At 39.2% G+C, this 27,823-nt stretch overlaps 1 protein-coding gene and 1 long non-coding RNA gene across 15 annotated transcripts in view; one reads left to right on the top strand and one right to left on the bottom strand.

The window, feature by feature from the left end:
* Positions 1-3,569, top strand: part of MBNL1 (muscleblind like splicing regulator 1) — a 202,082-nt gene extending 198,513 nt beyond the window's left edge. For all 14 annotated transcript variants that reach the window (XM_030844614.2, XM_030844634.2, XM_030844623.3 and 11 more), the window contains one exon: positions 148-3,569. The gene's annotated coding sequence lies outside the window, so the exon portion shown is untranslated. The remainder of the gene's footprint in view (positions 1-147) is intronic.
* Positions 1-27,823, bottom strand: part of LOC138842676 (uncharacterized) — a 42,016-nt gene that overhangs the window by 6,647 nt on the left and 7,546 nt on the right. The window contains exons 2-3 of the long non-coding RNA XR_011377431.1: positions 20,359-20,494; positions 16,785-16,887 (exon numbers count right to left, since the gene is read on the bottom strand). This is a non-coding gene — a long non-coding RNA (uncharacterized lncRNA). The remainder of the gene's footprint in view (positions 1-16,784; positions 16,888-20,358; positions 20,495-27,823) is intronic.

Below are 27,823 nucleotides of genomic sequence, written 5' to 3'. Positions count from 1 at the left end.
GAAGTGTTTTTTGTTTTTACATGAAGATACAATATACACGTGTTCACTCTTTAAACCAAGAAATACAGTTTTCATGTTGAATGCATATTGGAAACTGCTGTTAGATATTGGCTGTTTTAACGAAGATTATCTCTTTTTCCCTTGCAGATCATGCTAAGGAGGAAAGGACAGTGTGCTTGGTTAGAGTAAAGGACGAGGTCATTAACCATAGTGTATATACCGTCAAGCAACACACACAAAAACCCCTCAGCCACAAGACATCCGCATATTGCATGTTAACCAGAAGACAAGACAACATGGAAATCCACTGCACACTGTTGCCTATACACTTTGTACATTTAATTGATATTTGTGCTGAGGTGATATTCCTGTCTAAAAGAACAACATTGTCTTTCTTTTCTAGCACAGAGTGATGCATTCAAATATGCAGACCTAATTAGTTTCCTATATATTCATGCCATCTTGAAAAGACAGACTATGGTGTAACCATGATTCTATTATGTATTGGTACGTCTGTAGACCAAGATATAATTTTTTAAAAATAAGTTTATTTCTTTCAAGGTTTACAAATAACAAAGGTGCACCTTGTATTTAAAATTGCCATTATAGATGAGCGCGTGCATGCACAGTCATTTTTGTTTAAGAGTAATATTTTTAATGTAGTAGATTTTAAGATGTGGTGAGGGAGGGATCTGACAGAGATGAATGTGCCAAGCAAAACCACAACTGTGTATCTTTTAAAGCACATCATGGCTTTAAGTACCATGTTGTTAAGGATTCTCATAAAGTGCCATAGACTGTACATCAAACTAGAGTATTATTTCTTCAGTGTTATTGTTTTCGGAGCCACATTTTGTTGCTTATTTGCTAGTACTAATCAGTCAAAGGGCACCATTCTTTTTTTTTTCCTTTGTTTTTTTGGAAACCAAAGCTGTCTCAGAAATGGCCGATTTAACTTTACAGTAACAAAATAGACAGCACAATACAAACTCTCTCAATACAGATAAACTCACACATACTGGAGATATATAGATATATATATATAAAATTATTTTAATGCATTGTAGTGTAATATTTATGCATACTATACTGTATAACATGTTATTCAAAAGGGATATGCCATTTCTGAGACACGATAACAAAAAAAAAGTTGGAGGAAATTATTTTGCTTCTATTTATAGCTCTGTCAAAAGTCAGAAGACTCTAAATGCTTTGCAAAAATGGTTTCACATTTGCTTAAAGGCTTCATCACAGTCACATTTAAAATAGTGACTCTAAACAAAGAAGAAAGCAGCACTCATCAGATGCATGATAAACCAAAATATGAAAATGGGAAATGTTTAATTAACCTAGTCACTGGGTGGGTTAAGTACATGGGTGAATTTTATATGTGATTTGTTTTGTTTTGTTTTGTTCAGATTTACTGCTTATAGCCTTAGAAAGCCTTTTACAAAATTAAAAAAAAAATAGATGTGCATTCAGTTTTTAAGAATGGATTCATCCAAAGGAATTCCTTTTTTGTGGTTTGGATGTTGCAGCTAGTAAAGGATATTTTTGCTCTGTTCAGCAGTTCTAAAAATTGCTGAAGTAGGGGCCAGGTCACTGGTAGTTCTAGTATGGAATGGGAGAAGTGAAAGTTCAGTTCTAGAACTTTCCATACTTCCAAGTTTACTGCAAGTTTTTATGCTTGAGAGAGATGCTTTCTAATATAAGACTGATGCGTTGATTTTACTGATTGTACTGTACATCTATTAAAGCCTTAGATTATTACATTACGGGTTGGAACCCATACCAATGTAATTTCAATCGTGTTAAGAGAGTAATGGTGACTCCATATGTTATTGTAGTTAGTTACATTATAGAATATTACTTATTTTTCTTGTTAAAATGTAGTTTTTCATTTCCTACATTTATTAGATTTCATTTTCTATTAACAATTGAATACCATTTCAGTTTATAGACTCTTGTTTTATTAGATTTTACCGATGAATTTTTCAAAATACAAAAAAAAATTAAAGTAGTTTTTCCTTCATAACATACTCAGTTTTGAATTACATGTAGTGTCATATGAATATTCGTATTATTGTTAACTAAATGATTTATATTTTACTGATTTAATATTAAAGTGTAAGAATGTCAGTCATTGTTAGTTCTTGTCTAGTTTTCATTAAAAGAACAAAGATCTTTTATATGGATATCTTATAAATATATAATCATTGCTAAGTAAGAAGTTAAGTTGTTGCTATCGCAACAATCCTGGCAGACAATTGAGTAATATTTTGATGATTTATTTTGTTTGTAATTAGTTATTATAAGAAGATCTAGATCCTAGATATTAGAATAAAATTTATTTTCTACTGTATCCATTTCAAATGTTAAAGTATTGTTTAATATTTTTGAAATCCCTGAATATCAGGCCTTGTTATAAATAAGCTGCATAATCAATAAATAGAACAAGGGACTTTTTGTTGATAATCCAAATACTCAAAGTTTACGTAATGAGAATTATAGCGTGTGTGCAAACTCTTGAGGGTTGATTATGCTGCAATTTAGCATGTTGGAACGTCTAGAGAGAAGGTTGACTTTTTGCACTTCTGTATATAGTCAAAAGAGAGAAACCTGTATAATAGTAAGATCTTATTTTGAATAAAAACGTCTATAATTACAAGGAGTTTTGTTAAGGCTAATACAATGACAGACTGAGCAAAATTGCTTGCAAAAGTGGCACAGAGTTAGCACTCCATACCCCTTCAAACATGTTGCTTTGCTTTTTGTGGACAGCTTGTAGTTTGCCAGGATTTTTTCAGCTGGAAAGATATGCCATCCTTCCGAGATCTCATGACTGACAAAAACTCCATTGGGCCAAATCTGCCTGAAGATCATTACCAAAACTAGCAGGTACTTCAACCATTAAGGTGAAATCATGGATCAAATATTCCTTACATTTTTCAAAACTACTGCATGTTTAAAACTTCAACAAAACAAAAAAGAGACAGAACTATACTAAGGACATATACTATTCAAATCAGTTTCTGCCAATTTCAGTGGTTTATTGTTCACAAAAAAAAAAAAAGAAAAAAATCTTCAAAACAAGTATTGACTTTCACAAAATTTCAACCATAAACAGGCAAACCAAACAGCACACAGTAGCTATAGTTGTTATGTGATTGTTTTTTAATTGCTGTAGGATCCTGTTCTTTCAGCAGGTGAAAAAGATAAAACACAGTTCAAATTTCATGGTTTTAATTTTCAACTCAGAAGCACTCAAAAAAGCAAATGTGATAATGGGCACTTGTTTAATGAATTAGTGTATCCAGCCTTCACTCCAGCTGGTTATGGTGTTGCACTTACCAGCAACCCTACGCTTTCATCTGCTGAAAGGACAGATGTGCTTGGTTTTACTATTATGTAATCACAACTTACTTTCTGCTTGTAGTTGCTTAAAATTATGTATTTTGTCTTGGGCTGCAATTTGTTTTATGCTTATTTTATTATTACTGCAGTAGTTGACTTTGCTGTATGGAAAAATAAAGTGAAATTGCCCTAATAAAACTTCTCTTTCTTAAGTATATTTGTGTATCTATCTGAGATTGAAGAGTAAATTATTTTTGTGCGTTTCAAGCATCCATGCATGTCTGTCTTGACGAACATCATGATGTAGAAATTCAATATAAGGTGTTAACTGATGGCAAGTAAGGCACTGACTGTCTTCCCCACTAGCCTCTCAGACCAAGAGGGAGAATCTGAATCATGATGTATTGCCACCCACTGCCCAGTGTTCTCTGAAAAATCTCGTCCTCCTTTCCTCTGACACTTTAAGTGCTGTTTGATAGATTTTAGATGCTGGAGGGGAAAATTCTAAGGGAAAAAAGGAAATTCTCATCAATTCTTTCTGTAAACGAAATTTTATTTGCCTGACTGCCCCAGGAGACTGGCACTGGATGTCAGGCAATCTGAGAGAATAGTTCAATAAATGCAGTAATGATGACACTTGATTCAGAGGGATAAAGGTTTATGCACACACACAGCTGAACCAAGCCATGACATGACTCTTGGTTATGTTTGTGTGCGTGTGTGTGTGTGAGTTTTTTAAATGGTGAATTAAAAATTCTGTTGAAGTGAAGCCTGGTATCCCACATGGCTTTGCATTTTGCAGTTTTCTCGGATAGTCAGTGAAAGCCAGAGTTCCAATGTGAAGAAATTTGCTCATTTGATCATTTAGTGCTACTCTGTGTGACTGTGTCACTTGACGTTTATTTGGTCAGAGCCTACAAATTCTCCTTTGTAGGTCAATGCTTGTTTTCCAAAACATACTGCAATAAAAATAACTGCATTACTTATGATTAATACAGTTCTGTGACTGGCTGAGTTCTGTGGAACACTTCTGTTGTTTTCAGTGGACTCAACTATTCAAGGTGCTGCACCCCAGAGAGTAGCTGCCCTGGGGGAGATTATCTAAAGCAGGGGTTCACAGCCTTTTTGAGTAACAGCAAAACATCTGGCTCCTCTCCAATTAGTGATAGTACTTTTGGGTAACTTTTAACTGAAAAAATACGGTAACAAATAGCAATTGTAACGTTTTTGTTAATCACAACAACATATACATGCATCTGAAAAACAGTCATTTGAGATACTCATTCTCCAGACAATGCTTATTGTTCAGAAGGAGTTATTACTGTAGGGACCACTAGGGGTCCTCAGCTCACAGGATGGGGCCCTGTCTTAGAAGTCTGGTTTCTTATTTCATTACAGACCCTTGACATTCACGGAGTTTACACCTTGGAATGGCCCTGAAGATCAGTGACAATCTAAATTTGACTGAGGCGCACCTTCATACAGGAAATAGTCACTCAACATGGCAGTGAACCTGTGGGACAGTCAGCAACGAGATTTTGCTATTTTTCTACTTGTTTTTTTTTTTTTTGCGGTACGCGGGCCTCTCACTGTTGTGGCCTCTTCCGTTGCAGAGCACAGGCTCCGGACGCGCAGGCTCAGCGGCCATGGCTCACGGGCCCAGCCGCTCTGCGGCACGTGGGATCTTCCCGGACCGGGGCACGAACCCGTGTCCCCTGCATCGGCAGGCGGACTCTCAACCACTGCGCCACCAGGGAAGCCCTTTCTACTTGTTTTTACTCCACTCACTGATGAGTCTGAGGCAGTCACTTTACTATTTGAGACAGTCTATATGTTCTGGAGAAAAATTATAATGTTCAAGATTTGGAAACTTATTACAGCCTAGAACACATCCACTTTAATGTTCAAAGTCCGCGTATTAATATGAAGGGATACAAAATGCGAAAGTTGGAGAATTAAATGTTAAAGGATTTGTTTTGACTTTTCTTGACCTTTCAAAAACACTGAACCTCCCTGAAGTGACTAGAAAGTGGCCTTGTGCTACGGCTGGCCTCAGCCCAGCCTCCAGCATACGGCCCTCGCTATGGTTGGTCCCAGCTATGCAGCACTTGGGGTGGGCAGTAAATAAATCTGAAGCTACCCTCAGGCTGTAGCTGTGTGAGGCCACACCAGGCCACAGCTTACAACTCCAGACTTCTTATGAGTTGGACTCTAGGTTCTCAAAGGGCCCTGTGTGTTCTGAACTCCCGAAGAGCAAAATATAGATGTGTGCTGGGGCCGATGGAGATGCTGGAGAACTCTCCTTCCTCCAAGCCCTGTAGCCAAACTCCCTCAGAGCTGGCACTTGCCCCGGACACCTGGCATCCTCAACTGCCCTGTCCTACCCTTTGCCTGTCCTCCACCAGGGGGCTGAGGCAACCAAGGGGGTCAGAGCTACTCCTTTTTGTCTTAGGAAGCAGCCCCCTCGGTTCTCTTCCTTTTTTGTCGTATGAGCTTTTTCTTTATTCATGGGATATTTTTCTTTTGCTAATTAAATGTTGGGGAAAAAAATATAGCCTGCCCTTGAGTGTACCATTTTAGGAGAAAAGAGCAGTGGCAGATTAGAACACAGACAAAATCTGTTACTATTAGTGACCTATTTCGGTTTTTCAGAAAAAATTTACTGAAGCAAGTGCGGTCAGTTTCTTTCTCCCTCACTGGGTTTCATAATGACAAGACAGAATTTCTAACAGGTAGAGAATAAACCTGAAGGTTCGTCCATGGTGGTGGGGGGCCACCGGGTTGTTATGTGAATTCTGACTGCTGTCGGTCACAGGTGCCTCTTGGTGGAGCCTGGGCTGTTGAATCCCTGCCCTTGGAATTTAGCAGAGCCTGGTGGCTGCGTTCAACTGCGGCTTCAGGTGGGCTTGTATGATTCCACTGCAAAGGGCACAATTTCACTGGAGGGAAATTTTAACTATTGCAACCACTGCATGCGCTGAGGTCATGAATTCATCTAGGAAATAAAAAAGCATAGAACACTTCCATAGAAGTGTTCCACATCTGGATGAGTCCTCAGACCCCCAAGTGCCTCGCTTATTAAATCTGTTCTGACACTAGATATACAGTTGCTATAGGGGAATTAAATAATGAAATATACCCCCCAAGCTATAGCTGAAAGGCAATTGCTTGGACCAGGGTAGCTGTGACCGAAATTACCCATGCAGACAGGATCCATTCACAGGAGAACACCGTGTTCACAAGGGGTGTAGAAATAGTGGTGGTGGTGCCTTTCAAGGTCTGGACCTCAGTGAGCAGTCTGCAGAAGAAGTCCATGCTTGAACTTAAATGTAAAGCAATGCCGTGCCAAAGAACCAGAAAGTTAGCCAAGCAGATCTCCAAAATCTATTTAGAACAGCACACAGTACACTAGTCTAGAAAAGAGTATTATAAGTCTCTTCACTAAAGTCTTATGGTGAGAGACCCCTGAAGTCGCATAATATAACAGGACTTTAGGTTTCGGATGAAAGTAGAAGGACATCTGAGGAGCTTGACTTTAGGTTTTGGATGAAAGCAGAAAGACATCTGAGGAACTAGAAGCCTGCAGCAGAGGCTGAACAAAAGAAGCCTTTGTAATGGACAACTAGCAAATTAACAGTCGAAATCTGGACACGGTGAATGGGGCTTCAGTAACAGGAAGAACGTCAGCACTTGCCCTGCTTTGCCTTGGCACTGGGAGGCACTGCCTCTTCCTTTCACAAATGCAACCAATTCCCAGATGTGGGCTTAGGTGGACTCTGAAGATAGATAGAAGTAGTAATATCTGGAGGGTTAAGGAATGAGACAGAGAGAAGGGCACTTTTGACAACCTTGTGCATGTTAGCGGTGGGTACTACCCAGGGCCACCAACAACACAGTTGCTGGTCAAACCACAGGAAAAGAGTATAACCTCCTGAAATGATTATTGTTAAGACATGCATTGGAAGCTTCCTTAAACTCATAAAAATCAAAGCTACTCATTAGAAATGGCATTAAAGCACTGGGGGAGGCACTGCAAGTGGTTAAGATCAAGGGTTCTGCAATCAGTCCACCTGGACTCATGTCTCAAGTTTTCAGTTCTTTGACCTTGGCGGAGCCACATCACCTCTCTGGGACTCAAGTTTCCACCTTCGTAAGATAGAAAGAGCAATGAGAATATTTACCTTGCAGGGTTGCTGAATGGTTTCCAGACTGAATTACCTGGGGCATCATTAAAAAAGTATTGATGCTTGGTCCCTTCCACCAGACATTCTGATGTAATTGCTATGGAGGCAACTACTGGGTTAATGTATATAAAATGCTTAGAACAGTGCCTGGCATACAGCAAGAAATGGATACACGGTAACAATGATTGCTATTTTATCATTATCCATTTTTCAGATGACTCCACGTAATCTTTAATTTTCATCCTAGTTCTTAGGTTACACATCCCTTTCAAAGCAGCCATGGACATACTCTATTTGTGTCATCTCTAATTCTATCTTTCCTGTTCAGAAGTGAAACTCTATCTTCCTGTTATTTACCACCACAACAGGTCCTGCTCATTGTTGCAAATACAGCGAACATTTCAAAACTAGAATCAAGTGCTTTCTGACTCACTGAATATTTTAAATTCATGAGCCAGCATGATATGATCACAGACCATACTTAACCATGTCAATTTGAAAGCGACCCTTTAGATGTACCTAAACTCAACTATTGGAATTCCCCCTTTACTTAAATCAAGATCAAATCATAGAATGGATGCCTTAATGATCATGAAAACTGTGTCATTAATATATTTAAAGTGTTTTATTATATTTATCAAAATATTTCTAATTACATTTGAGTGGCACTACTATATTTATCATATTTCATCATAGGTTTAGTTTAGATGCTTAAATTAGCACTGACTCGGCTCCATAAACACACATAAGAATCTAGCCAGAATTGGGAGATTGGGATTGACATATATACACTAATATATATAAAATGGATAACTAATAAGAACTTGCTGTATAAAAAAATAAAATTCAAAAACAAACAAACAAAAGAATCTAGCCAGGCACCATGCTGGGCTTGAGCTGCAAGGTTGAAAGGCAAGAACCTCACAGGGCAATGACTAAAACAAGACGTAGAGGCCACTGCATACACACGGAGCTAGTATTTCCTACCTCCCACTCCTGCTCCAAGCCCTTAACTGAACCACAAAATAGATTAGAATAGGTTAAATGAAAACCACCCTCTCTTCTCGAATACAATACTATGACTACTCTATTCATTATCCAACTCATTTTATCCTTAAAAAGTAACCTGAGGGGCGGAGGGGAAGATGGCAGAAGAGTAAGATGCGGAGACCACCTTCCTCCCCACAGATACACCAGAAATACATCTACATGTGGAACAACTCCTACACAACACCTACTGAATGCTGGCAGAAGACCTCAGACCTCCCAAAAGGCAAGAAACTCCCCCACGTATCTGGGCAGGGCAAAAGGAAAAAGAATAAACAGAGACAAAAGAATAGGGACGGGACCTGCACCAGTGCGAGGGAGCTGTGAAGGAGGAAAGGTTTCCACACACTAGGAAGCCCCTTCACGGGCGGAGACTGCGGGTGGCGGAGGGGGATAGCTTCGGACCCGTGGAGGAGAGCGCAGCAACAGGGGTGTGGAGGGCAAAGCGGAGAGATTCCCGCACAGAGGATCTGTGCCGACCGGCACTCACCAGCCCGAGAGGCTTGTCTGCTCACCCGCCGGGGCGGGCGGGGCTTCGAGCTGAGGCTCGGGCTTTGGTCGGAGAGCAGGGAGAGGACTGGGGTTGGCTGCGTGAACACAGCCTGAAGGGGTTAGTGCACCACGGCTAGCCGGGAGGCAGTCCTAGCCTGGAGGGAGTCCGGAGAAAAGTCTGGACCTGCCGAAGAGGCAAGAGACTTTTTCTTACCTCTTTGTTTCCTGGTGCACGAGGAGAGGGGATTAAGAACCCTGCTTAAAGGAGCTCCAGAGACGGGCGTGAGCCGCTGCCAAAAGCGCGGACCCCAGAGACGGGCGGGAGACGCTAAGGCTGCTGCTGCCGCCACCAAGGGGCCTGTGTGCGAGCACAGGTCACTATCCACACCCACCTTCCGGAGAGCCTGTGCAGCCCGCCACAGCCAGGGTCCCGGGATCCAGGGACAACTTCCCCGGGAGAACGCATGGCGGGCCTCAGGCTGGTGCAACGTCACGTCGGCCTCTGCCGCCGCAGGCTTGCCCCGTACTCCGCGCACCTCTCTCCCCTGGCCTGAGTGAGCCAGAGCCCCCGAATCAGCGGCTCCTTTAACCCCGTCCTGTCTGAGCGAAGAACAGACGCCCTCCGGCGACCTACACGCAGAGGCGGGGCCAAATCCAAAGCTGAGCCCCTGGGAGCTGTGAGAACAAAGAAGAGAAGGGAAATCTCTCCCAGCAGCCTCAGGAGTAGCGGATTAAAGCTCCACAATCAACTTGATGTACCCTGCATGTGTGGAATACATGAATAGACAACGAATCATCCCAAATAGAGGAGGTGGACTTTGAGAGCAAGATCTATGATTTTCTCCTCTTCCTCTTTTTGTGAGTGTGTATGTGTATGCTTCTGTGTGAGATTTTGTCTGTATAGCTTTGCTTCCACCATTTGTCCTAGGGTTCTATCCGTCCGTTTTTTTTTTTCTTAATAATTATTTTTTAATTTAATAACTTTATTATATTTTACTTTATCTTCTTTCTTTCTTTCCTTGCTTCCCTCCTTCCTTCATTCCTCACACCGTCCCTCCCTCCCTCCTTTCTTTCTTTCCTTCCTTCTTTCCTTCTTTTCTTCTTTCTTTCTTTCTTCCTTCCTGCCTTCCCTTCTTTCTTCTTTCTTTTTTTCTTTCTTTCTTTCTTCCTACTTCTACTAATTCTCTCTACTTTTTCTCCCTTTTATTCTGAGCTGTGTGGATGAAAGGCTCTTGGTGCTGCAGCCAGGAGTCAGTGCTGTGCCTCTGAGGTGGGAGAGCCAAATTCAGGCCACTGGTCAACAAGAGACCTCCCAGCTCCACATAATATCAAACGGTGAAAATCTCCTAGAGATCTCCATCTCAACACCAGCACCGAACTTCACTCAATGACCAGCAAGCTACAGTGCTGGACACCCTATGCCAAACAACTAGCGAGACAGGAACACAACCCCACCCATTAGCAGAGAGGCTGCCTAAAATCATAATAAGTCCACAGACACCCCAAAACACACCACCAGACATGGACCTGCCCACCAGAGAGACAAGATTCAGGCTCATCCACCAGAACACAGGCACTAGTCCCCTCCACCAGGAAGCCTAAACAACCCACTGAACCAACCTTAGCCACTGGGTACAGACACCAAAAACAACAGGAACTACGAACCTGCAGCCTGCAAAAAGGGGACCCCAAACACAGTAAGATAAGCAAAATGAGAAGACAGAAAAACACACAGCAGATGAAGGAGCAAGATAAAAACCCACCAGACCTAACAAATGAAGAGGAAATAGGCAGTCTACCTGAAAAAGAATTCAGAATAATGATAGTAAAGATGATGCAAAATCTTGGAAATAGAAGAGACAAAATGCAAGAAACATTTAACAAGGACCTAGAAGAACTAAAGATGAAACAAACAATGATGAACAACACAATAAATGAAATGAAAAATACTCTAGATGGGATCAATAGCAGAATAACTGAGGCAGAAGAACGGATAAGTGACCTGGAAGATAAAATAGTGGAAATAACTACTGCAGAGCAGAATAAAGAAAAAAGAATGAAAAGAACTGAGGACAGTCTCAGAGACCTCTGGGACAACATTAAACAAACCAACAGTCGAATTAGAGGGGTTCCAGAAGGAGAAGAGAAAAAGAAAGGGACTGAGAATATATTTGAAGAGATTATAGTTGAAAACTTCCCTAATATGGGAAAGGAAATAGTTAATCAAGTCCAGGAAGCACAGAGAGTTCCATACAGGATAAATCCAAGGAGAAATACACCAAGGCACATATTAATCAAACTGTCAAAAATTAAATACAAAGAAAACATATTAAAAGCAGCAAGGGAAAAACAACAAATAACACACAAGGGAATCACCATAAGGTTAACAGCTGATCTCTCAGCAGAAACTCTGCAAGCCAGAAGGGACTGGCCAGACATACTGAAAGTGATAAAGGAGAAAAACCTGCAACCGAGATTACTCTACCCAGCAAGGATCTCATTCAGAGTTGATGGAGAAATTAAAACCTTTACAGACAAGCAAAAGCTCAGAGAGTTCAGCATCACCAAACCAGCTTTACAACAAATGCTAAAGGAACTTCTCTAGGCAAGAAACACAAGAGAAGGAAAAGACCTATAATAACGAACACAAAACAATTTAGAAAATGGGAATAGGAACATAAATATCGATAATTACCTTAAATGTAAATGGACTAAATGCTCCCACCAAAAGACACAGATTGGCTGAATGGATACAAAAACAAGACCCATATATTTGCTGTCTACAAGAGACCACTTCAGACCTAGAAACACATACAGACTGAAAGTAAGGGGATGGAAGAAGATATTCCAATCAAATGGAAACCAAAAGAAAGCTGGAGTAGCAATTCTCGTATCAGACAAAATAGACTTTAAAATAAAGACTATTAGAAGAGACAAAGAAAGACACTACATAAGGATCAAGGGATCAATCCAAGAAGAAGATATAACAATTGTAAATATTTATGCACCCAACATAGGAGCACCTCAATACATCAGGCAAATACTAACAGCCATAAAAGGGGAAATCCACAGTAACACATTCATAGTAGGGGACTTTAACACCCCACTTTCACCAATGGACAGGTCATCCAAAATGAAAATAAATAAGGACACACAAGCTTTAAATGATACATTAAACAAGATGGACTTAATTGATATTTATAGGACACTCCTTCCAAAAACAACAAAATACACATTTTTCTCAAGTGCTCATGGAACATTCTCCAGGACAGATCATATCTTGGGTCACAAATCAAGCCTTGGTAAATTTAAGAAAATTGAAATTGTATCAAGTATCTTTTCCAACCACAATGCTATGAGACTAGATATCAATTACAGGAAAAGATCTGTAAAAAATACAAACACATGGAGGCTAAACAATACACTACTTAATAACGAACTGATCACTGAAGAAATCAAAGAGGAAATTTACAAATACCTAGAAACAAATGACAATGGAGACATGACGACCCAAAACCTATGGGATGCAGCAAAAGCAGTTCTAAGAGGGAAGTTTATAGCAATATAAGCCCACCTTAAGAAACAGGAAACATCTCGAATAAACAACCTAACCTTGCAACTAAAGCAATTAGAGAAAGAAGAACAAAAACCCCCCAAAGTTAGCAGAAGGAAAGAAATCATAAAAATCAGATCAGAAATAAATGAAAAAGAAATGAAGTAAACAATAGCAAAGATCAATAAAACTAAAAGCTGGTTCTTTGAGAAGATAAACAAAATTGATAAACCATTAGCCAGACTCATCAAAAAAAAAAGGGAGAAGACTTAAATCAATAGAATTAGAAATGAAAACGGAGAAGTAACAACTGACACTGCAGAAATACAAAAGACCATGAGAGATTACTACAAGCAACTCTATGCCAATAAAATGGACAACCTGGAAGAAATGGACAAATGCTTCTAAATGCACAACCTGCCAAGACTGAATCAGGAAGAAACAGAAAATATAAACAGACCAATCACAAGCACTGAAATTGAAACTGTGATTTAAAATCTTCCAAAAAACAAAAGCCCAGGACCAGATGGCTTCACAGGCGAAGTCTATCAAACATTTAGAGAAGAGCTAACACCTATCCTTCTCAAACTCTTCCAAAATATAGCAGAGGGAGGAACACTCCCAAACTCCTTCTACGAGGCCACCATCACCTTGATACCAAAACCAGACAAGGATGTCACAAAGAAAGAAAACTACAGGCCAATATCACTGATGAACATAGATGCAAAAATCCTCAACAAAATACTAGCAAACAGAATACAGCAGCACATTAAAAGGATCATACACCATGATCAAGTGGGGTTTATTCCAGGAATGCAAGGATTCTTCAATATACACAAATCAATCAATGTGATAAACCATATTAACAAACTGAAGGAGAAAAACCATACGATCATCTCCATAGATGCAGAGAAAGATTTCAACAAAATTCAACACCCATTTATGATAAAAACCCTGCAGAAAGTAGGCATAGAGGGAAGTTTCCTCAACATAATAAAGGCCATATATGACAAACCCACAGCCAACATCATCCTCAATGGTGAAAAACTGAAACCATTTCCACTAAGATCAGGAACAAGACAAGATTGCCCACTCTCACCACTCTTATTCAACATAGGTTTGGAAGTTTTAGCCACAGCAATCAGAGAAGAAAAGGAAATAAAAGGAATCCAAATCTGAAAAGAAGAAGTCAAGCTGTCACTGTTTGCAGATGACATGATACTATACATAGAGAATCCTAAAGATGCTACCAGAAAACTACTGGAGCTAATCAATGTAGTAAAGTAGCAGGATACAAAATTAATGCACAGAAATCTCTGGCATTCCTATACACTAATGATGAAAAATCTGAAAGTGAAATCAAGAAAACACTCCCATTTACCATTACAACAAAAAGAATAAAATATCTAGGAATAAACCTACCTAAGGAGACAAAAGACCTGTATGCAGAAAATTATAAGACACTGAAGAAAGAAATTAAAGATGATACAAATAGATGGAGAGATATACCATGTTCTTGGATTGGAAGAATCAATATTGTGAAAAGGACTCTACTACCCAAAGCAATCTACAGATTCAATGCAATCCCTATCAAACTACCACTGGCATTTTTCACAGAATTAGAACAAAAAATTCCACAATTTGTATGGAAACACAAAAGACCCCGAATAGCCAAAGCAATCTTGAGAATGAAAAACGGAGCTAGAGCAATCAGGCTCCCTGACTTCAGACTATACTACAAAGCTACAGTAATCAAGACAGTATGGTACTGGCACAAAAAAAGAAATATAGATCAATGGAACAGGATAGAAAGCCCAGAGATAAACCCATGCACATTTGGTCACCTTATCTTTGATAAAGGAGGCAGGAATGTACAGTGGAGAAGGGACAGCCTCTTCAATAAGTGGTGCTGGGAAAAGTGGACAGCTACATGTAAAAGTATGAGATTAGAGCACTCCCTAACACCATACATAAAAATAAGCTCAAACTGGATTAAAGACCTAAATGTAAGGCCAGAAACTATCAAACTATTAGAGGAAAACATAGGCAGAACACTCTATGACATAAATCACAGCAAGATCCTTTTTGACCCACTTCCTAGAGAAATGGAAATAAAAATAAACAAATGGGACCTAATGAAACTTCAAAGCTTTTGCACAGCAAAGGAAGCCATAAACAAGACCAAAAGACAACCCTCAGAATGGGAGAAAATATTTGCAAATGAAGCAACTGACAAAGGATTAATTTCCAAAATTTACAAGCAGCTCATGCAGCTCAATAACAAAAAACCAAACAACCCAATCCAAAAATGGGCAGAAGACCTAAATAGACATTTCTCCAAAGAAGATATACAGACTGCCAACAAACACATGAAAGAATGCTCAACATCATTAATCATTAGGGAAATGCAAATCAAAACTACAATGAGATATCATCTCACACCAGTCAGAATGGCCATCATCAAAAAATCTAGAAACAATAAATGCTGGAGAGGGTGTGGAGAAAAGGGAACACTCCTGCACTGCTGGTGGGAATGTGAATTGGTACAGCCACTATGGAGAACAGTATGGAGGTTCCTTAAAAAACTACAAAAAAAAAAAAAAAAAACTACAAATAGAACTACCATATGACCCAGCAATCCCACTACTGGGCATATACCCTGAGAAAATCATAATTCAAAAATAGTCATGTACCAAAATGTTCATTGCAGCTCTATTTACAATAGCCCGGAGATGGAAACAACCTAAGTGCCCATCATCGGACAAATGGATAAAGAAGATGTGGCACATATATACAATGGAATATTACTCAGCCATAAAAAGAAACGAAATTGAGCTATTTGTAATGAGGTGGATGGACCTAGAGTCTGTCATACAGAGTGAAGTAAGTCAGAAAGAGAAAGACAAATACTGTATGCTAACACATATATATGGAATTTAAAAAAAAAATGTCATGAAGAACCTAGGGGTAAGACAGGAATAAAGACACAGACCTACTGGAGAACAGACTTGAGGATATGGGGAGGGGGAAGCGTGAGCTGTGACAAAGTGAGAGAGAGGCATGGACATATACACATTACCAAACGTAAGGTAGATAGCTAGTGGGAAGCAGCTGCATAGCACAGGGAGATCAGCTCGGTGCTTTGTGACTGCCTGGAGGGGTGGGATAGAGAGGGTGGGAGGGAGGGAGACGCAAGAGGGAAGAGATATGGGAACATATGTATATGTATAACTGATTCACTTTGTTATAAAGCAGAAACTAACACACCTTGTAAAGCAATTATACCCCAATAAAGATGTTAAAAAAAAAGTAATCTGAGTATTGAAAAAATATTTATGAGTTAATATGTTCACTGTAGCATTTTTTCATAATATTAAAAACCAAGAGCAGTCTTTGTTTCAGTATTTAGGAAATGACTAAGTAAAGTATTAGGGAGTGTTTTGTATTTAAAAAGGATTTTTTCAAAAATGATTTGGTCACGTAGGAAAGTAACTTTAGTGGTAGGATTATAGGATTATTATTTTTAAATTTTCTGGGTTTTCAAATTTTCTAAGCGTTTTAGTAAACATTTACTGCTTTTCATTTAAATTGCTTCATATTTTTTCCTTTACTGTTTACGATAAATTCATTTAAATTGTTTCTTAGAGCAGGCACCCATTTGAGTTGGTTTGCCAAATTCAGAGTATTAAAATGTGTTATCTAAAACATGCACTTATCTATCACTGTTAGTTGAAAATTGTATAAAATATCTTGCTGAATCAGTGAAATATGTATGTTATTTTAGGGAAGACTCTTAGTATAATCTTGTATAATCTTTGGTCTTAATTCTCCAAGATTATAACTAGTTTCTGGGTGATTATATCATTCGCTATTTACATTTTATTTATGGCCCAAATTTCTATTTTAAACCAATCAATCAATTTATTTAGGTGTTTTCCTCACCTTCCCTGTCCTCAGAATACTCTAAATCATCAAAATTGTTTCATATATATTTATTATAATTTAGTGGAAAAGACAAGTAAGTGTGCGGAACATACCTTAGGAAGATTTGCTAGCAATGTAAGTATACTAAGCTGGGAGATGAGGGCAAAGTACTCTCCAAGGAGGTGACATTGGAGCAGAGACCTGAATGGAGTAAGGCAGCATCCTCTTACCTTGGAGGCATATCCTTTCCAGCCATCTCTCTTATTGAATGCTGACTCATCCTTTCTGCTTAATTAGATGCCACTTCCTTTAGAAGCATTCTTCTCTCCCTTTCTGACAATATGAAAGACACATTAATTATTTCTTGCTTTACTTTCTCAGGGCTGATTGCTTTTACCTCCACTTCAGTACTTACTCTTCCTGATATTACAGGAAGACTATCACAACTTGGAATCTGCCCAAAGAAAGGCATTTTCTCACCAGGATTAGCCAGTCTTACTCATCTGTGTGTGGCACTCAGTGCCTAGCACTAGCTTTGTATTTAGGAGGTGCTAGTTGAAGGTTTGTTTACTTGAATTTTAATTAAATGTATCTCCTATCCTCGCTGAAAATGCAGATCAGGAACATTCTACCTAACTCTGCTTTTCAGGTCATGAAAACAATGCAACCACTGAGTATCTAGAAAGATTGATGGCATTTCAATGTCTTCCACTGTTTGAAAAATTGTCTGGAGAAATGAGCTGGTATTTCCCAGCCCACAGCCCACTCTAAACTCCTTGAACTGTTCCACTAAAGAGAGTAATTTAGAATGTGTTTGTTTAAAGCTTTCCTCCCTCCTTGAATACAAAAATGTGATTACCTAACTCATTACCTATGGAGAGGAGACTGTAGGAAGTAATATTCTGGTAGGGTGGGATAGCTTATGAGCATATTCTGATAAGGGATCTTGGTGAAAGAGAGAACATACATTTATAGTCTTTGTACACCCTTTAAAATATTTCTAACTGAGAGTCTGTTGCCTTGCATGCAGATGCCTTTCCCTATCATCCGCAGAACGGTTTTTATTTATGTATTTGTTTCTTTTCCCAGGCATCTCAAGCCTGTGTTAATTAGCAACAACAGGGGCACATAGGAGGAACATAAGCCATTTGCTTGTGAACAAGTTATAAGAATTGCAGTGGAAATTGATTTGTACAGAATATACACTTCCAGCCTGAATACTCTTTAATATATTTATCTTGTTTTAATTAGTTGGCTCTTTTTCTTCCTCCCTCTTCCCTCTACATTATTTCACAAGGCACTGAACTCCGATCACTATTTTTGTTGCTCTCAGCTCCCAGCAGAACCCTCCTTATGAAAAGGTGTAGTGAACAATTATTTCATCTGATGTGACTTAAAAGGGTCTGGGAAGCCGCTTCATTCCCCTACAATTTTCCCACCTTTTCACTTTTAATTACCAACCCCTGAATAAGAGATAAAATTTTTCATTCCATAGTTAATGATGATTTAAATACTTTAGAGACTTTGTGGGGAAAATGACTTAAATTCATGTTACTTTCTTTCTTTCCTCTCTCTCTCACATCCTTTCATCTTTGTTTCCCCTGTTCTTTCTTTTGTAAGAATTTAGAGAATGCTAACCTGTGTCCTGTTCTGTGATAGTCACTGAGGACAATACAATTAATCTGAATCAGTCTCCATGCTCAAAGACCCCAAAGAAGAGTTGGCAGGATATTTGTGCCAACAAAACGCTGCAGTTCAAACTGATGATTGATACACTAGAGGACTATGCAGACTGCTATGGGAAAGGAGAGGGCAAGGTCGCTGATCTCTAAGGAGCAATGGTAGAGAAGGAGCCCAGAAGATGAGTCTATGGAACACTAACTTCCCCAATTTTCCAGTTTTCCCACTTTCTAAAAAGTGCCCCTCTCTACAAGCTCTATCATGCTCGTGAGATACAGAAGAATACTACTATTTGCCTTCTGTAATTGCACAATACCCAAACCTTCAGTTTGTTGAGTCCAAAATGTGATCCCCTACGTTTTGGCCCCAGCAAATGATACTGTTCCTTTAACTTGAATTGATTGATGTGTTGGCATAAATGTGGATGGATAGCTCTTAATTCTCTGATTTGCCAATATCAAGTGCATACCCACCACAGGCGTGGGTAAATGTGATAATATTTTAAAATACATGTAAGAGAAATTATTTAAATGCTTAACTCTTTGCATTTTTCCAAAACTCTGAAAGGCAGGCTTGATTATGTCTTATTTCAAATATGAATGGGTGAAAGAGTAAACCAGCTCTCCACAAAATTCAAACATCAATTCAGTCATTAGTCTCAACAATTTATTGATTCTTCTTTATTTCTCTAATGTTCTTATCTTAGAAAACAGATTGGTTTTGATTTAATCTTATTTTCCTTCTCTGGCTCACCCTCTGTTGGAAGTTCCCATAATCCTAAAATGATGAAAACTCTGGGCAGCCGCAGCTTTGCCTGTGTCAGTCCCCGAATTACAAATAACGTGTCCTCTAATAATTGCAACACACTTGCACAGACGAATCAATTATTTCATACTTTAAGAGTTTCTCAGGATGGTAAAGTAACGAAATACAAGGGTTTACCATTTTCAATTAAAAAACCAAATATTTACCCGATGATTCCTCTAGGCTAAGCATGTGCTAGCACTGAGCACATGGAGACGAACGAGTGAGGCACTATTCCCGCCCTGATGGAGGACCGTTCAGTTGGGGAGAAAGGTACAAAGGCAGTAACGTAAGACCTAGGAACATTTAAGGCATAGGGCGATTGGTGGCATCAGGCAAAAAATCTAGCTTGGGGTGTTCTGGGAAGTTCTCTCAGGGAGGTGCCAAGAGATGAGCCATTGCATCTAGGCAAAGAGGCTGGAAGAACATCCCAGGCAGAAAAGGCCACCTTAGCTAAGGCACAGAGGAGATAAGACAAGGCATGAGTTGAAAGGCTTCAACAAACCTGAAGTCATTGTCACATGAAATGTGAACAGAGACAATGGGAAAGCTGGAGAGATAGGCCGGAATGGGGTCACAGAAACCTCAGTAAAGTGTTTCTACTTTCAGAGTGCAGTTATGGACAGATGGCGCATTCTGGTTGCCACTGGCAGATTTGGGAAGGCAAAACTAGCAACAGGAAAACCAGCTATTGGTGATGAGACATCATGATGGTTAGAATTAAGATAATGAATTCTTAGGGCCTTCTAGAAAACAGATGCCCAGGTGGATGGGGTCGGGGTGGGAATTGTGTCTGGAGGATTGAGGGTCCCTTCCCTCCAAGCTGGACGTGAGGTTCTGCTCTGCTTCACTTTCCTCCTATAGGGTCTCAGTCCCTTCTGCGCTCTGGACCAGGGGATCCCCAAACTTTACTCCCTCCAAACCGGAGGAGGGAGTCAGGTCAGAGAGAGCAGTGGACAGGGAGCCTGGGAGAGTTAGGGAGCATGGGGTGGGGTCCACAGTGCAAGGAGGCGGTGGCAGGTAGCAGCCACCTGGGCAGTCAGTTCCTGGCAGCGATGACCACAGAGAGAGCCATGCCCCCAAGGGCAACAGCATTCTCCCCAAAAAGCCTCTTGCATGGGATGGACCAGGCCCCCTTGGCAGGATACTTGGTAGTCAGCTGTGTGGGGTTGCCCAGCATTTCTGGGTATAGGGTGGTCTCTGTGCTCTGCTGGTTGGCGTGCTTCCTCACTAGCTTTGAGAGCTTGGTGTGGATGGTCTTGTTGGAAGATTCCAGCTTCAGGGCTGTCCTCAGGAAGAGGACGGCCTCGCTGTACTCACCTTGCTGGGCTTGCACAAGAGTGCCTTGATGTCTCCTGGCAGGTGCTGGAGCAGGAAGCTGCAGGTGCACAGGACTGCACAGTGGTCCAACTTCGGCTGCAAGGCTGCCAGGTTGTTCAGACACTTCTAGAAATTTCTAAGAAAAAAGAAATTTCCATTAGGAAAATGGGCAATGGACTTATGTAGGTAATTTATTAAAAAAAAGGATATTGAATGCAAATTAAAAACAAAATGAGATACTACTACAAACCCTCCCCAACGGCTAAAATGAGAAAGTCTGACCATATCAGGTGTTGGCAAGGACGTGAAGTAAATGAAACACTCACATACTGCTGGGTAGAATACAAATCGGTACAACCACTTTAATAAAAGATTTGGTTACGTATGGAAGTTGAAGACCCATATACCCTATGACCCAGCAAATCCACTCTTAGGTTTATACCTAACAGAAATGCCTGTAAATGCATCGCAAGACATAGGAATGCTTTCAGAAGCATTAGAATCAGAAACAGCCTCAAGTCAGAAATGACCCCAATATCCACCAACAATAGATTGGATGAGCAATTGGTGATATATTAGTAAAATGGAATGACGTTGAGCAGTAAAGATAAACAAATCCCAGCTACATGCAACAACATGGATAAAACTCACAGAATGTTGACTGAATGAAGCCAACATAAAAGCCAACGTGCACTCTGATCCCATTTACACAAAATGAAAATCCCAGCAACACTGTAGTGTTTAGAGATGTATATTTAGGAGTTAAAATGTAAAGAAAAGCAAGGGTGTGGATTGTAACTGAGAAGGGGCAGCTAGGGTTTTTGTAAACGTGTTGGTCATGTTTTATTTCCTGAGCTGAGTGAGAGTTACGTGAGTGCTCATTTTATTATAAGGCATTAAGCTGTACCTTGTGTTTTATACGCTTTTTCTGTATATTCATCATATTTTACAATAGAGATAAAAAGCTGAAAAGCAAAAAAGGGACAAAATAAGTACCTTACTTCCCCAGAAAGGAACTTAGGAGGTAAATTTAGAAGAAAACATGAACATCTTTTAACATGGAAGATTCATGCTAGGAAGCTAGGATTTAATTTTTATAGGTAACCAATTTTAAACATATAGGTTTTTGGAATTTTTTTTCCTGAAAAATAAAACAAAATAATTTTTTTGAGTTGCAGAATTTTTTCTCTTACCAAAACGTTTTAATAAATAGGAAAAATAAGTGTAGAAAGAAATACTTCACATCTGATTAACTTTAAATTTATAAATAAATAAATGGAGGAAAGTATATTCTTCTTCAATTTGACTATTTTCCAAATACCTAATTAGTATCACAAGTGAGACAGCAGAAAGGAAACTTTGGAGAACAGGTAGAATGCTATAAACCACAGCAACAAACTATTCGCCTAAACTATGTTCTCCATATCCATGAAAACTGAGGCCGCAAAATGATTTAGTATTTTCTATGATCCAGAGAGCATGAGCCATGCTATTTATGAAAAGTGAGGTAGAAATTAATTGCAGAGATATGCATCTTATTTTTCTTTTTTTAAAAAATATTAAATACATTTTGGAGGCCAAGCTAAAGGATGTGTATATAAGAATTAGTAATCCAGAGTCATAAATCTATGGCCATGTTACTCCAAAAATTTTCTGTCAAGAGTATAGTCTCAGTAAAAGAAATACCCCAGGTTGTTCAAACTTACATTTTCTTGGTAAATTAGTTTTTTGTTTAGGTTCAGGGGTATTTTTTTAGGTGGTTTCTTATAAGTTTGCTTCTGTGCACTTTTTTTTTTTTTTCTTTTTAACCAACTGCAGGAAATATGGGCAGAGTGCATTTCCAGCAGATGTCAGTGTTGGTGTTCGATGTGATCTAGGAAGTCCTCCAAACCTGGGGCCTGACCTTGAAGATGAAGAGAGTACTGTGCAGCTCCTCAGTTCCTGTGAAGAGCCGAGAGGTATTCTGGAGAATTCTGCTCTTTTGTGGGATATTTTGTGGGAAGTATGTTGCTGTAGGTTAGGAAATAGATATTGAATTCAACAGTATTCTTCCATCTCTTTGAGATTTAACCTGTTTTAGTTATACATAAATTATATGTATTTATTCTTTTTCTTGCTCCAAAAAGTATATTCACTATCTATTCTTCTCTCTGAATTCCTTCCCAGAAGGATGATTTTTTTTTTTTGGCTTGAAGAATTTCAATGTGTTTATATTAGAAAAATCTATCTAGCACTTACCAGGTACCAAAGAAATAGAACAGCCTAGCTGCCTTAAAGAAAGTCTTGTAATTATGGGGTTAAGTTCTATCACAAGGTTTGAACAACCTACTAAGCACAAAAGACAGGGCAACAGATACTATCTGGAGGAAGTCAGGGAGGCTTCATTGAGGAAGGAATTTGGAGCCTTGAAGTATGAACATAAGCCTTTAAGGGAAAGGTTTTCGGAGAATAAATAACATGCAAAATGTTAATGAATGTTGGTCATGCATATGATTTCAATACTAGTGATTTTAGAGCATAGTCTTGACTCTTTGAGGACTATTGAAGTATATTCAAGTAGTTAAGAATAGTTTGGGGCTAGAGGCCATTTTAATAAGTGATTAAGAACACAAACTTAAGAGTTTAGAGTCTACCTAGATTCAAATCCTTGCTTTTCAATTATTAGATTATAATTTAGGGAAAAATGTTAATATTCTTTTGAATCAGTTTTGTCATCTGAAAATGAGTTAATGATACCGACACTTCACTGAATTGTTAAGAATATTTAGTGAAATAAATATAAAGTACATAGTACAGTATGTGGCACATAGTAAGTGCTCAAAATGTTAGCTACGATTAGTAGCTCTTTTATCTCATTAGGAATTTGAGGAAATATACAAGAAAGTTGACACTGAGTAGAGGCACTCAGGCTTTCACTGGGAAAATAAGTAAACCAATCTTTCTTTGTTTGTTTGTTTACCAATAGGTCACCAGTGTTTGATATTTGTGCAGTTAACTTTGTCCTTTAGTATAGAGACCATATCAAAACAGGCATTTCAAGCAGTTGTCTGTTCTGCACGTCTTACTGTGTGGTTTTGGATCATATTTACATGTTATCAGTGAAGGACCAACTCAGGTTCAAGAGCACACCAAGAGAAAGGCAGACAAAGAGCAGAGTGTGAGGAATCTCTCCAATGCAACAATAGTGCTCATGCAGGGAAAATCAGGGTTATTGAGGATTTCGTCAATATGAGCCTGTAAGGCAACATCCCACTTGAAAAGGCTGATCACCCAGCAGTCTGTTTTCCCTCTTATCTTGCGAAGAAGACCGACTCTTTTCCTAAGTGAGAACAACTAAGAATGAAGTGCGGTTGAAGGACAGAACAGGAATCAGACCCTTAGCTCCCAAGTTGATTGACTCGGGGGCCTTCCTCACTGTAAGGAAGGTAAATGATGGGCTTATTAAAGTTGGGTTGACTCCGTGATTCATGTTTATATTTATTTCATTATGACTCAGAAAATAAAAGTAAGTGAAAGGTGAAAAACAAGACTTAGAGAAGAAAATCAAATTCCACCCATAAGGATGAACAGAATTCCAGTGAATAAGCAAATATACCTTACACTGATTTTTTTCCAGGCAACCAAGGTGAAAAGGTTGAACGAGTTGAATTACTCACATGAAAAGAGAAACACGTATAGACAACCTGATTCTAAAGTTTACTTGGAGAGGCAAAAGACCGAGAATAGCCAACACAATATTGAAGAAGAACACAATGGAAGGACTGATACTACTCGACTTCAAGACTTACTATAAAGCTACAGAAAAAGAATAGACCTGTGGAACAGAATAGAACCCAGAAACAGACCCACATAAATACAGTCACCTGATCTTTGACAAAGAAGCAAAGGCAATACAATGGAGCAAAGATAGCCTCTTCAACAAGTGCTGCTGAAACAACTGGACATCAATATGCAAGAAGACAAAGAAAGAAAAAAAGAATCTAGTCACAGACTTCACAACTTTCACAAAAATTAACTTAAAATAAATCATAGACTTAACTATAAAATGCAAAACTATAAACCTCCTAGAAGACAACATAGAAGAAAACCTAGATGACCCAGGGTATGGTGATGCCTTTTTAGATATAACATCAAAGACAAAATACATGAAAGAAATAACTGATAAGCTGGACTTCTCTAAAATTAAAAACTTCTGCTTAATGAAAGGCAATGCCAAGAAATAGAAAAGACAGGTCACAGACTGGAAGAAAATATTTGCAAAAGACACATCTTATAAAGGACTGCTCTTCAAACTATTCAAAGAATGCTTAAAATTCAACAATGACAAGACAAACAACCCAATTAAAAAATGGGCTAAAGACCTTAACAAATGCCTCACTGAAGAAGATATATAGATAGCAAATAAATATACGAAAAAAGTGTTCCACATTATATGTCATCAGGGAAATGCAAATTAAGGCAACAGTGAGATACACTACACACCTATTAGAAGGTCCAAAATCCAGAACAATGACAACAACAAATGCTGGTGAGTGTGTGGAGCAATGGGAACTCTCATCCATTGCTGGTGGGAATGCAAAATGGCACAGTCACTTTGGAAGACAGTTTGGTGGTTTCTTACAAAACTAAACATAGTCTTACCATACTTCTGCCTTTTCCATAATGTCATTCTCTTACCATATGACACACATGGAGACAATAAAAAGATTAGTGGTCGTCAGGGTAGAGGGTGGGAAAGGATGAATAGGCAGAGCACGGAGGATTTTTTAAAGCAGTGAAAATACTCTGTATGATAGCATAATGATGGATATATCATTATACATTCGTCCGAACCAAAAGAACATACAACTCTAAGAGTGAAACTCAAGTAAACTATGGACTTTTGGGTGATTATGATGTGTCAATGTAGGTTCATCTTTGGTAACAAATGTACCACTTTGGTGAATAATATTGAAAATGGAGGAAGCTGTGTATGTGTGACGACAGAGGGTATATGGGAACCTCTGTATACTCCTCTCAATTTTTCTGTGAATCTAAAATTGCTCTTTAAAAAAAGAGAGAGGGCTTCTCTGGTGGCACAGTGGTTGAGAGTCCACCTGCCGATGCACGGGACATGGGTTCATGCCCCGGTCCGGGAGTATCCCACATGCCGCGGAGCGGCTGGGCCCGTGAGCCATGGCCGCTGAGCCTGCGTGTCCGGAGCCTGTGCTCCGCAGCGGGAGAGGCCACAACAGTGAGAGGCCTGCGTACCGCAAAAAAAAAAAAGGAGAGAGAGAAACAAAGCAGTGACCTAAAGAAAGCCAAGGTTTTACAGAAGAGAAATTTTGTCAAATAAGATATTGTATAGGGAACAATGAGTTATGTAATTAAAAATATTCTCAGGGACTTCCCTGGTGGCACAGTCGATAAGAATTCGCCTGTCAATGCAGGGGACATGGGTTTGATCCCTGCTTCAGGAAGATCCCACATGCCGCAGAGCAACTAAGCCCGTGTGCCACAACTATGGAGCCTGTGCGCCACCACTACTGAAGCCCTCATGCCTAGAACCTGTGCTCTGCAACAAGAGAAGCCACCACAAGGAGAAGCCCGTGGACTGCAACTAAGAGTAACCCCTGCTTGCCTCAACTAGAGAAAGCCCACGCTCAGCAGCGAGGACCCAATGCGGCCAAAAATAAATAAAATTAAATCTTAAAAAAAAAAATTCCCAACAATCGTTTCACAGTTTTCCTACCTGTTAGCTTACTTTATGTGTATTTGGATAAGTAAGACAGTTCTGCAAAGTTTTAAATACACCTTTGAATTCTTTTCTTACGTTCAAATTCTAATTATTGACAATGAGAGTAATCTATCCTCTTTACCTCTCCTCCTTTTGGCTATGTACCATCTATCCACTCTATGAGCCTTTCACCATTCCTTCACATTCAAAATGAGAATGTGGTTGGAATTTTAGGAGTCTAGTAATTTTCCAAGAGAAAATCATCTTTCCTTTGCCATGATAAGGTGAAAGATGTGAACACAAATAAGTTTCATTGGCCCTGGAAGGAGTCAATCAACTCACACTGTTGAGAAGCACTGAAAATTAGCTATATACCTTTTGGTTTAAAATTTGAAATATGAATTAATGATTACTTGACATATGTAACTTGTTTGGTAGGTGAAATCATTCAACTTGGAGAATATAGAAAAATAATAACAGAAGTTAAATTATTGGGAGCCTCAGTTCTGAAAATTGGTATAATTTGGGGATAGAAAATATGGGATTTACCTTGCCTTTCCTACCCTTGGCTCTGGGTTCAAAGACCTGGGTAAGGATCCTGGCTTCTTTTGCCCAGGTACCACTAACCTTCTTCAAATAGCATATGTGCAAAAATATACCTCTATTTTTCCTACAAATTAACTTTCTTTATTCAAAGTCCTAAAGAAAGGAAGGGACGGGACGGGAAGAAGAAAGAAAAAGAAAGAAAGAAAGAAAGAAAGAAAGAAAGGAAAGAAAGAAAGGAAAGAAAGAAAGAAAGAAAGGAAAGAAAGAAAGGAAAGAAAGGAAAGAAAGGAAGGAAGGAAGGAAGGAAGGAAGGAAGGAAAGAAAGAAAGAAAGAAAGAAAGAAAGAAAGAAAGAAAGAAAGAAAGAAAGAAAGGAAAGAAAGAAAGAAAGGAAAGAAAGAAAGAAAGAAAGGAAAGAAAGAAAGGAAAGAAAGGAAAGAAAGAAAGGAAGGAAGGAAGGAAGGAAGGAAGGAAGGAAAGAAAGAAAGAAAGAAAGAAAGAAAGAAAGAAAGAAAGAAAGAAAGAAAGAAAGAAAGAAAGAAACACTCATTCTGCTTGATGTAAAATACATAAAACCTACCTAAGTCTAGTCGCTCCCAAAAAAACATAGTCAATTTAGTGGTTGAGCTTTCACTGCCCAGTCCACACTGGCATCCCTTTGTGATGACTGCATTCCCAACCAGTGCTGCCTGGCAAGGACAGCTTTGCACACATTTCCAGCTACACAGCCTCTCATCTTGGCTGAAGGAACCAACTCCATGCTTACATTAATTATTCTCTCTCTCATTCACCTTGGGTACGCTTTCTCTTTTTTTTAAATTTTTATTGAAATATAGTTGATTGACAATGTTGTGTTAGTTTCAGGTACGGACACTTTCTCTTGAACACAGAGAAGTCTTGGGGACACTCGCACACCCCTCTGTGGTGCTCTGAAGCTACAACTTGTTTCCAACACTCCTCGCAGACTTCTGGATTCTAGCTTTCACACCATCGGGTGGGAGGACATCAGCAAGGCTGTCAATCACCAGAGTCCATAAGGGACTGATGATTCACAGTCCTCCTCAGCTCTTGGATCATCCTCAAGTGGTTCTGAGATGTTCTACTGCTAATCCAAAGTCCACACAGACACATCCTGGGGTGAAGATGGGAAGAAAGGCGTAGAGAACCACCAATGTCAAAATACTCTCAATTTCCCTCCTCACTT

Source organism: Globicephala melas, chromosome 4 (assembly GCF_963455315.2).
Source record: "Globicephala melas chromosome 4, mGloMel1.2, whole genome shotgun sequence".
Lineage (NCBI taxonomy): Eukaryota > Metazoa > Chordata > Mammalia > Artiodactyla > Delphinidae > Globicephala > Globicephala melas.
This window is presented reverse-complemented; position numbering and strand designations above follow the sequence as displayed.